Source organism: Hylaeus anthracinus, unplaced genomic scaffold (assembly GCF_026225885.1).
Source record: "Hylaeus anthracinus isolate JK02 unplaced genomic scaffold, UHH_iyHylAnth1.0_haploid 11997, whole genome shotgun sequence".
Taxonomy (NCBI): domain Eukaryota; kingdom Metazoa; phylum Arthropoda; class Insecta; order Hymenoptera; family Colletidae; genus Hylaeus; species Hylaeus anthracinus.
This window is the reverse complement of record NW_026534344.1, coordinates 1,711,181-1,723,024: the sequence shown is the minus strand read 5'-3', so window position 1 is coordinate 1,723,024 and position 11,844 is coordinate 1,711,181.

Below are 11,844 nucleotides of genomic sequence, written 5' to 3'. Positions count from 1 at the left end.
TCACGTTAACAGTAGACCAACTACCAAATCATCTCTGTAGCAGCTCCCACGGGGCAGAGTCTGTCACACTCTTCTCGCGCGACGACAGTAGAATGATGGATCGCAGAGGGTACGCTTTCGTGATCATCGCATAGTCCGTTACGAAGGGGTTCGTTAAAATTGAGCAAATGAATTGGAACTGTACAAGTCTTGTTATAATATCGAATCTATTTCACGGTACAGCAGACAAACAGATAATGTTTAAACGTGTATTTTGAACCGTGTCTCTGGTCCTCTTCAGGATCTAGTATGATAGTCCTAGAAATATAGCGTGAGAACTGTAAGGCTTAACTTTCTGAAACGCAAAGGTCCAAAAGGACCTAACATAAACAGAACACCAGTCCACAGCAGTCCTCGACCTAACCGCTCCCTCGAGAAGCAACCAATGAACACACCAAGTGAAAATTGCCACTCCAAAGTCCAAACGAAGAAATTCACCCACTCGACGTCCACCTACCATCCCTCTAAGCGTGTTTGAACGTCCATGGACGAGAGTCCAAGTCTCTCAGCGTTCTCGAACCGGTGTGTCGCCTTTCCGCAAAGTTTCTCGTACTTGAAGTCGGAGAATCGTTCGGATACAGGCTACCGAGGCCTAGTTTTCCTTGTATAAATAATTATTCTATTTTCGCCAATTGTTTACTACTCCCTCGCGTTTCGCCGACACGGTCCGCGCGAGTTCCTAGGCGGCGAGCGTTCCCGGCATTTCGCTTATCAATTTAGGTCGCGGCTCGCCTTTGTTTTCCGCAAGTTACGCTACGCGACGTGGCGAGTTCCTTCGGGAATAAAACAGAACGTCGGTAAATATTTTCGCGTGAAAACTCGAGCGGCTATCGAGTTGAAATTTTTGGTACGAGAAAGGATCATCTTTGTCATAAAACGTTCGGGACGTTTCAACAGTCCCTGGTTGAGAGGTACGTCATCTCGTCAGTAATTAGAACAGGGACGAAACAGTCGTTGGTCAGACACGCGCCCAAGCAAGGTTATAAACGCCAAACTGGCGTTAACATCTGACCAGTAATTTCTGTATCTCCTTCCAAGAACGTTCTTTCGAAAGATCAATTAAACCTGATCAGATCGTTTACCTATCTCGAACTGATTTTATTTTAAGCCCCATTTCAAGTCCCTCTTCTATAACCATGAAAGTTCAGGTATTCGATGAAGACATTTCTCCCCACAATGGGGAATATAATGGGAAATTTTCGTCGTCGGCTCCTCGGCGCGTTTTAATCGCCTCGACGAGGTTTCGAGATTCCTGGTGACCGAGAACCTTTTTCCTGCGATCGATTAGCGGAGACCTTTATCGGGCTGTTCGCTGATAATGCTACCGCGGTTCGACGAACCTTGATTGGACGCGTCGGTGTCGGTAGCTCGACGAACTTGGCCAGTCGACGCAACGAGGCTCAGACATCGCTCTAGAATCGTTCCTTTGAACTTTCGAGCTTTGACGGGCACAGGTCCAACATCTGCCCGTACAAAGCGAGCCTGCTCGTAACTTGCAGCGCGTTGTTCGCCCACGATGCTCGTCGCGAGGAAGTGCCTGAAAATTCCGATAAATCAACCCTTTTCGTTTTCGACGTTCATCTGTTTTCGAGGACGACGACTCTAGGTCCTCCGGACCTTAGTTTCTCGTCGCTTTTTCAATTTTTGTTCTTCTTGTTCTGCGATATTTGACGTAGATCAATTCGTAGCTGTCATAATAAAAAAAAAAGGCGCGATCGCAGGTATTTACAATGAACGTAAATGAATTTCTATGAATAACAATGGTACAGAACTTACCTAAGAAAACCTAAGCCGAGACTCTCGGGGCTTGGCTCTCGAGAAGATCAATTTTGAATGCCAAAGTGAGCGAGGGGTTCACACCCAGAAGTTCAACCCCAGTCGTTGTCTTCGACACGGGTTACATCTGGGGTACCAGACTCCTTTCCACTCAATGAATTTCACTCCAAGTTTAAAGCTCTCCACCGCTGCAAATCCGTCGTTTTCCACGAGTGAGTTGATCGCAAATTTCCTCGAACACTCGCTGCCTGGAAGAAAGCTCTTCCCATGGAGTTTGCTCAACGACCAGAAAACTTCCTTCAACCCTTACGCATCCACGGGGACTAATTGCACTATTTCTTGCCACTTTGTTACTCAAATTTCCAATTCACTTTTGAGAAAACATTAGAAAACGAAGGAGTCGAGAACGGAAGTAAAAAGAAAAATTCTTTTACGCAAAGATCAGATATAACATTGCACAGATAAAATCTTGACTAAATCAAGGAAAGGTGTAACTTTTGCAATCGCTATACATCTTGAAAGAATTTTTAATCGAACCAAAGAAAACTTGCAGAGATAATTCTCAGTCCTCTCCACGCAAATTCCAAGGCTACAAACATTCACGAACAAAGATCGAATCGAGATGGAATTTAACCGCGATTAAAAAAGATTCGAGCCTTTGGATCATCTTCCAGCGATATTGTTTAACGTTTCGCGCGTCTTGCGGGAGCCCACGCAATTGCCTCAAGCAGGAACGGCGGCCCTGTCGATAGTAGTGCATTACATCGCATGATTATAGTCACGTGGAGTTGAATGCAGCACGGTTCGCGCCGCAGGGGCGTAGTTGCGAAACACTGAAATCAATACGGTGCATTCTCTCTCCCATTCATGATTTGTACGCGGTGTAACACACGGAACTCATTCACGGTGACCGAACGCGATGACGCGCGTCGCGGACGAGTGGGGGGGGGGGAGGAGGAGGAGAGGGTGATCTTGGAGAAAGAGAAGAGAATTCTCAAGGAAAGATTGCTGTCGCCACGCAACGGAAGATTCGTCGATCTCGTCGATTTCCTTGCCACGGACACGAGACGGTGCGTATACCGAACCGATGACAGCTTCTGTTTATACTTTATCTTTGTTAAGATCAGTGATTACATTGCGATAAGGTTTATGGAGAGATCCTTCGTAAGGATATCGTCGATGGGTTGACCGTTGGAGGTCCTATATCGAGTGGGACAGTAATTAAATTGGGAAATGAGGATTGGGAGAGGATCGACGAGGTTTTCCTCACTGCACGAACATTCTCCGAGGGTTCTCCTGCGAATGCAGGAATTCGCCGCACTTGGGACGATTTATGTATTTATCGAGTGGACAGGGCCGAGAAGAATGGTCGGAAAGGATACGCGGGATAAAAGACGACCCAAGGCGAGTATGTAGGTCAGGGAATGAAAAGTAACGACCGGGTCGTGACTGGATGGACGTGAATGAATGAACCGAACGGTCGACGGTGTCGCCAGGGAGAAACGAACGCGCGGGAGAGGTAAGAAACGCTGGACAAAAGCGAAGACAACCGGTTCGCGGAACGACGGGGGTGGAAAAAAAAAGGACGAGCGTCGGCGTGAAAAAGGGGAAAGGAAACACGGCGAACAAGCGAGCCGGAGGGAAGAAGAGAGACGTGGAGGCGAGCGAAGAGAGAAATGGGTCAGACGAGGGAGAAATAAAATGGCACGCGTTAAGAGCAGAGCAACCGTTATTCTCTCGCGAAACACCGAGGTATCGAGCGATGAAAAACTTGAATCCCCTCGTTTTCCCGCGGGAAAATCCCGCTAACGAAACCGGGGGCTGCTGGTTCGAAGGGAATAGTCGAGGAAAGAGGGTGCGCTCGAAACGGGAGAAGCTGGAAGGATCAAATAGATCCTGGGACTTTGCGTGGATCGATATGTCACTTGGCATGACCATTTTGGGAGGATTCGTGCTTTCGTTTCGGGGTTCTTCAGCTTTTTAAGGTGAACTTAACGTTGTTGGTCTATCGGGGATCGAACGAATTCGACGACGTTTGAAAGCAACGGATGCGGTCAAAGACAACGAGAGGCATGCGTCGATGGGTAGCAAAACGAAAGGGTGGGACCGAGAGGGAGAGACGTGGAACAGGTAAGCAAGAGCGAAAGAGAGATATGGGTCAGAGGATGGACCGGACGGAATATTGATCCGGCCACCTCGCGATAGTTGGCTGTGTTGCGCTATGCTCTGCCATGTTTCCTCTCTCTCCCTCTCTCGCACAGTCTCTCCTCTTGGAACGCGAGTACACAGGCACGTAGAAGACCTTACGGTTTACCTTAGCCGCCTTCCGGCTCGTGCAGTTTTAAATGGGGCCACCTGCGCCAGGGAAACTGGCCTGACTTGGCCAAACATCTCCGCGAAACGGCCCGCAGGGGTTGCGGGTAATTCGATAACCGGTTTCGGTAATGGAGGCCATCGACGCGACGATAAGTCGATGCCACGGGGTTCGATGGCTGGGGAGGAATCGTGCGCGCGAATGGAGTGCGTTCAATTTAATGTAAATCCTCCTTGCTGACATCTGAATATTAATTACTTGTTAATTTTTGGCTGCACAAAGGTCCACGGCACCTAAAAACCTAGATAAAGGAAGATAAAAACGGCAAAAGCATCACGCGGGATAAGAGTATTCGCATGTAACGTAATGGCGTCATTATGCTAAGTAGGGTAGGGTCATCCTGTTGCTGGTTTGCATATTTCTGCCTCGGGTTTCCATTCCGTCACGACAGCTCCTAACATTTGTCTTCGAAATGAAATGGCGATTTCCATGAGTCGCGGGAACTTGTTCCGGTTGTCTGTCTTGTCCCGGTTTCAATTGCAGATTTTCAGTTAAAATTCGAACTTTCAAATTTACATCGAGTTAATGGTATTTTTCACGAACGTTGAAATTAGGTTTCACGAGCTACGCGTAAATTGTCCAAGTTTGTACGTGTTTCATAAAAGTTTTGTTAGTGATTGAATAAAATGAAAATTAACGTTGCAACACGCCTACATGAGAAATAAGAAGCACGTATTAAATCGTGCAGATAACAATACATTCTCAAGGGCTGTTTACATCAAGGATTGCACCGCCTTCGCTGTGCACTTTAATTCGCGCGTGTTGCGAGTCGTTACACTATATTTTCGAAGCGTGGTCGTCGAATGCCTTTTCTTGGTATATAGCAAGAGAAACGAAGTGGCCGAGCAAAGCTGGCATTATCCTTCGAGTACTGATTGGATCTGGCGAGTCGCTTGTGGTAAAAGCACTGCCTCGAAAAGGGATAAAAATCTACACCCACAACCTTCGATCTTTCGATTATCCCTACCAAAGAATGAATCTCATCTAACACCTCCCTCCAGCGCTCGCCAGTGGTCAGTCAATCATTTCTTCGTGCTGAGAATGGCCACAGGCGTTCAGTAATCGCGATTAGGGGATTTCTAATCATTTGTTTCATTGATTTACTCAGAATGTTCGTTGTAGTACGAATGATAGCACAATTTATTCTTTACAAACATTCACTGCTCTGAAAAAACCAATAACGTAAATCGCACGTCGTTCGAAACGTGTTCAGCACTTACGTAACGTCTAAGTATTCTAATTTTATTCGCTGTCGTGATATTGAAGTGGTGAAAAATGTTAATTGCCAGTTCCCAAAATGGACGCGTCTAGCGAGCAAGCTAAACGACGGAAAATGCAGGGCGACTCGTTATCGTTCGCGGAGATGCACGGCACATAGCGAGACCACGTCTCGGTGGAGATACCGCAGTGTGTCACATCGCAGATACACGCCTCTGTGTACCCGTGTTGACACGTAATTATCTCTGCGTGTTGGATACACGTGTCTTTCCGCCACCGTCGTCGCCAGCTTGTTTGAATTTCGAGCGTACGACACGACGGGAACGATCAGCCTCTCGCGATTCGTGTCCCTGCGGTCAATTATGCCAGTCGAATCGAACGGCGATGCCTTCGATTAGACGACGCATGCTCTCGAACCTTCAAGTTTAGAAAAAACTACAAGTCCGTCGAAGCATTCTTCCTCAAACAAAACAACAATCTACCAACGAAATTATATACTGCGTCATAATACACACCAAGAACGAAAGAGTTTTCGTAGATCGCGCATTTTTAATTATCGAAGATCCACGGTAGGAGTAGAATTTCATCCAACTGGGCTCCAAGTAGGTCGCCCAGGACTGGTTTTGGCGCTCTTTGTTATTTATCGCGTCAGCATCGACCACGCACGCTCGAAGGACTCCGCGAAAATGTCAACTGAAAATAAAGACTCGAAGAAGAGAAGGCCTTCCTCCCGTTGCGATTCAAACATCACGGTTTCTTTGCGCTTGTCTCGCGGATGACGAAAGCGCGGTTCTGCGTTCCCTGAGCGTGAGCTCGTCATTACCAGGGACTCGCGAATAATAAATGCAATCGAGAAAAAGAACTTTTTACATACGCGACACGTAGGCTATGCAAAACTTTCGGAGACCTTGCAGAATAATGACGAAGACAAATAAGTTGAACGGTGGCTAGTTTGATTAATCGTTTTAATTGTAATTGAAAAATACTCGATTTCATTGGAAAATTGCACTCGTAATCGTTTAGTGGTTAATTGGATTACAGTTTGCGCAACCGTGGTTACAACTGGCGGAAACGCGAACGATCGACTCGTCCCCCGTTCGTGGCGCAAGAAATTCTTGACACTTTTCGGTGTCTGTCTGCCACCTGTCGGGCTGTCTGTCAAACGAGCGACAATCCACTCGAGTCGATTTACTGCGCGATCTTACATACCGCGGAACAGTAACAATGCTCGCCACGCCTGGCCCGTCGCCAATTCCACGTGCTACCGTTTCCCTTTATATTCCGCTCGGGCCGTGCTCGGTTTGAAAAAGCGCTCGTACGTTCCACGGAATCCCGTTCCAGAACGTCTCGAACGCCACGGAGCTTCGCGTTCTCGAGAACGAGCCACGAACCTCACGGATTGGCGTTGGTAACGCTTCGTGGAAACGAGATTTAGACCTAACGAACCCCACGGATTCCTGCGCACCGTAATTTATCCGGAGCTGGACCGAATTCCGTCTTCGATTCGATCCTTAATTAAAACAGTGCCTCTCAAACTCGAGCCCTTCGAAAAACAGCGTGTAAAATTGTATCAATGCATGGCTGTAATGTGCATCGAAGAATTGGTTCAGTTGGGGCTATGATCTCTTTTCATTTGCTTTGCTTTATTTTTCGAAGCTGTTTCTTCTCCATCTTCTTGCTCGATATTTTCACGACTGGCCACAGGGGAAACTTTTTAATAAGAATGAAATGCCACGGGGAGCGTTTTATCCCATTTCGCTGTGAGGCATAATTTCCTTTTTTCCGAGCGTTCCAGAACCACAGTTTGAGAAACATTGAATTAAGAGTTGCCGTCGGGACGTGACTCGGGTGAAATTGTCAAAGAAAAAACGTCCCTTTCAAGCGTGCCGGTTAACATAATAACACGACGAGAGGAAGAGAAACGTGGCGAAATATAATTTCAATTTTCGAGCTCATTTTCGAAACGAGAGCAATTTAATTAATTTTCGCAATAAATTCGCCCGATGAAACGAATCGTTATTCCACTCCGATGCTAATTGGTCGCTGCGTTTCGAGCCCTTCGACCGTTGGAATTTATACAACGCGTAGAGATTCGATTGTTATTGCGTTTCGGTTTGCGTGAACGTGTTTGTTTGTTTTTTTTTTTTTACACGAAAAAATGAAATTATATTTACCTAAAGAAAGAGATACATCAACGCAGATTAACCGAATACGTAGATTCGACTTATCGAGTGAAGAGTTATAGTTGTCGAACGAATGGAAGCTAATCTACATAATTGTTCGATGATGCATCGCTGTACCGTGTTCTCATTCGTCATCTATTATTCTAATTAAATTTTGCCCGCCCGCTGTCCCCGATATACACAGCTCGAGGCGAACCGATTTGGGTTGATTCTCATCGGAAATCCATTTTCACAACAACGACTCCAGACCAGAGTAAATTGCGACACATTTGGTCCGTGGAGAGACAAGAAAGTTCCTCGAATCTTAGGTTACGCTACACTGACTTCCATCCTGCTATAGCTGCCCTGGTCGCGATAAAATCAACTGACCACTCAAGGCCACCGACGAACCATCCAACTTCCCCCACTGTTTGTCTTTTCCACCGTTGATATCTCTCCGCACTTGGCAAACCTGCGAGTACGTGCTCTCTGTTTCTCGAACAAAGTGCAAACTCCGCGTGATGCTGTTTTCAGAGATAACCGGAGTGCATTATGTAAACCTTCGGGCACTTGGCTAACTTAAAACTCGAAAGAAAGCGATTTTGTCTTGTGCGGTCTCTCGAAGATTCAAGTTTTAAACGTATTATTAAGTTCGCCAGAGGAGAAACATGTTTTGGGTCAACATTAACAAACGAACTTCCATCCTTGGACTCGAAAGATCGTTCCTTTCTATTTAATTAAGCTTGGATTATTTAGTAACTTTGAAATGTTCTATTTAAGAGAAGTTTCGTGTAGCAATTCTCAATTTTTAATTATTTAAGCTTTGATCTCGGGAGAGTCGCAATAGAATTAGCCTAAACGTCTTCTATAAATGTTAGCAACTACTGGAGTTCACTTTCAGCAACAATTATCAGATGAACATCCAGTTAGTAGCCTGATAAATTACTCGAGGCTTTGATTATTTAAGGTTCGATCCGAGGACGTTCCAATCGTCGTCTTCCAACGAGTTTCGTTTAAAATCCAATAGAGAAAGTTTAGCTTCACCTGGACGCACGTGGCGTACTCGGTTCCATCGAGTGGTGGGGATAGGCCCGCGACATTTAACGAACGAACACTTTAACACTCGATGCCGATTCATTGAGAACCACCGACCGTGGCGATTCGTAGATTTCAATCTACGAAGATTGTCTGCCGTAATTGGTAGATTTCTCGTTTCCGTCTGGCGCGTTTACAACGCGCCGCGCAGACGACGACGCTGTGACTCGAACATGGTTAACGCTACACGTTTCCTGCTGACGTTCGCCTAACAGGAACTCTCTTTTCGATTGGCCAAATCAACGCGAAACCGACATTTTTCTGCCACGAATCAGAATTCTTTCCAAATCTCAATTGGCTGCCAACTCAAAGTTTCTCTTTAACGAGTGTTTACTTGACTGAAAAAGCGTTTTTCACTGTTTTGGAGTATCGAAATAAACATAATCGGAAGTTTTCGTGGCAGGAAATCGCTACGTAAGCGACATCTGAGCGAATCGTTACAAATCAGATGGGATACCGAACAGTGGGTTCCGGCTGAGTCGAAATGCGAACAGCATGACGTGAACACGTGCTGGTAGAATAATCACGCGGAGAACGTTGGCTAGAAGGATGGTGTCCGATGATCTCGCGATCCATTAGACCGTGATTTCAACTCGACGTCACCGATCGATCATTTTTGGCGAGAGTCGCCTGCATTCGTGAAAAACCGTCGAGATTAATAATTAGGCTAGCCTGAATCTCTGTGGATCTATGGTAAATATACCTCAATTTCATCTAAACTTCTATATTATATGTTCTTGTATTCGTTGGAAATATATATATCTACACGTTGATTTTATTCGTTATCCATGATTCGAATAAAGTGTTGCTCTTCTCTGATGTCAGTAAACTTGTGATTCCGAGCATATTTACGTTCCGTCCTTGTATAATCGTGCGCTGTCGTGTCTTGTTTCTGCTGATCGTTTCAAGAGGCTCTAATATTACAGACAAATATGATAAATTCGCTCTGGAAGTCCTTCCAAACGGTCTCGAAACAATTACCGGACCCACCGTTTGATAAAAACGATATTCATCCCTTTTTGGAGAGCATCATGGAACCCAAGGTGCTCCAAACGGCTTTCCCTCAGGCGGGTATCGCCGTGAAGTGCTCCGCGTGGGCTTACAAATTCTTCGCACAACAATGCAGGTGAATATCCATCCAAATTCACGTTTGAGAGACTCTCTTGGTTACTTATTGAAATTTTAGGAATTCTTATATCCCGTTGAAAATTGCTCTGAAATTACCTACGCGTCACGAATACAGTAATTTTAATAAAAAATGTAGAAATTGTAAGACTTTAATGAGAGAGAATTTTCCTTAAAAAATTTATTAAAATTTAAGTATTTCCATACGTAAATGTAAATTCTTCTCCCGTCTCAGTTTTACGATTTCTATTTTGCGTATGCACGTTCCACGTTCAAATGCTTTTCGGAGTTTTACATGCTTCTCCGATCGTTTATTTGAAATATTTTATTTTTGTTTGTTCAACGGAGCCTCTCCTCGCATCGGGTCGCTAAGATTTCGGAATGGCGTTTGAAAATTCTGTCTTTCGGGTACACGCGTTCCGACAAGCCGCGATAGAAGCCGTAAAGCGTACGTCGGAGCGATTAAAAACTTTATGTCCATGCAACACGACCCGTCGAGTTGTTTTTGTCAGGCAAGCCTATTTATACTCGCCTTTTGGCAGCCACGCGAGAAACCGTCACGTTGATCGCGGTGTTCGTTGCGTTGCTCTTTCTCATCACACAAAAATTTGCCAAAGCCAATGTCTAGAGCAGCTGAACTCTTTTTCACTCGTGACTGTCCACCTCTGACGCGTTATTATTAACGACCGCCCAATTTTATTAAATCTATCGAGACTTTAAATCGGGCTGATACGTTCATTCGCGATGGACAATCTAATTTGTAACAATCACTTTAACAAGTGCGATAGAATATTTTGATACTTTCGCACCTCGTAAATAAAATAGTATTTTTTAACATTTTTGGAAGCTTTATCGGAATTCATTACAGCTCAACGTGTTCGCGACAGAGTACAAATCTTCACAGTAACGAAATTTAAATCGACTTTTCCTTGTTCCAAAATTTATTTATCCCTGTTACGGATATTCCTCCGCAAATAAGCTCCACATTATAAATATGTAAAGCTTGCTTTAAACCCGCAATGAATTTTAATAATGCCACACGCAAGCAATCTGTTATTCCAAGTATTACAACAAAGAAATATATTCTGGACTTTCCAAATTCCCTGAACTACCAGGAATGTCGACGTAGTTCGAGATTCCTAGAATTTGCCCTTGTTTACGTAAACAGATTGTCGAAGGAAACCTTGACACGAATACCTATAGCGATTAACGGCTTCAAATTATAAACAGATACCGAGTAACCATTGTGAAAATTATTCTCCATTGTGAAATCTGCTCGTAGAAACAAAAGGGACGGTCGATAATGGACCAGCAATTCGTCGAACAGCTGTGGATCGAGGCGACACAAAGAGGAAGGCTCGCGAACCTTTGCTCACGCATACAGACGCGTTACTAGCGCAATCAGAAGACTTTCCTCGACTTAACAATCGCAGGAAATATGGGAATACGAAAAGAAAATTGGAGTCAAATGAAGCGTTCGCTAGACAAATAATTGAACAACCGGATCAGCGTTGGATGTTGAATATGGAATCAGTCATTCCTTGTCCTCGAGTTTCGCCTACAAACGAAATCAACGGCAATCGATCCGATATCGGAAAGCATCGCCAGCCTGAAGGATCGACCAATCTTTCCAATGGCCTCCTGATCTCGGCCGATGTTTCTTCGATCATCCCATCGATTCTCGTTCCTCGGGGCTCGCGTACGAAACGATTTCTTAAAAAATCCTCCAACTTTTTCAGCAACGATATCCCACGCCGTCTCTTTGATAATTAGCGAAGTTTCAATCGCCGTCGAAATTCGCACGACTGGATTAGGGTAGTTTCACTTTTGCGTATTTTCGCATCGCAAACGTTGTTGGTATTTCTATTTTTGGCGATAGAAATACAGTTTGATCGTTGTTGTAGTTGAACTGAACGAATAGGAAACGTTTAGTTAATTTTTAGATGACTAACGAATTACGATGGCGAGTATACGAGTTCGACTGGAAATTTTGAAGCGCTAAAAGTTTCCAGTCGTTCTCGTAAGTTCGCCTCGTATCAATCCGGGAGGGGGAGG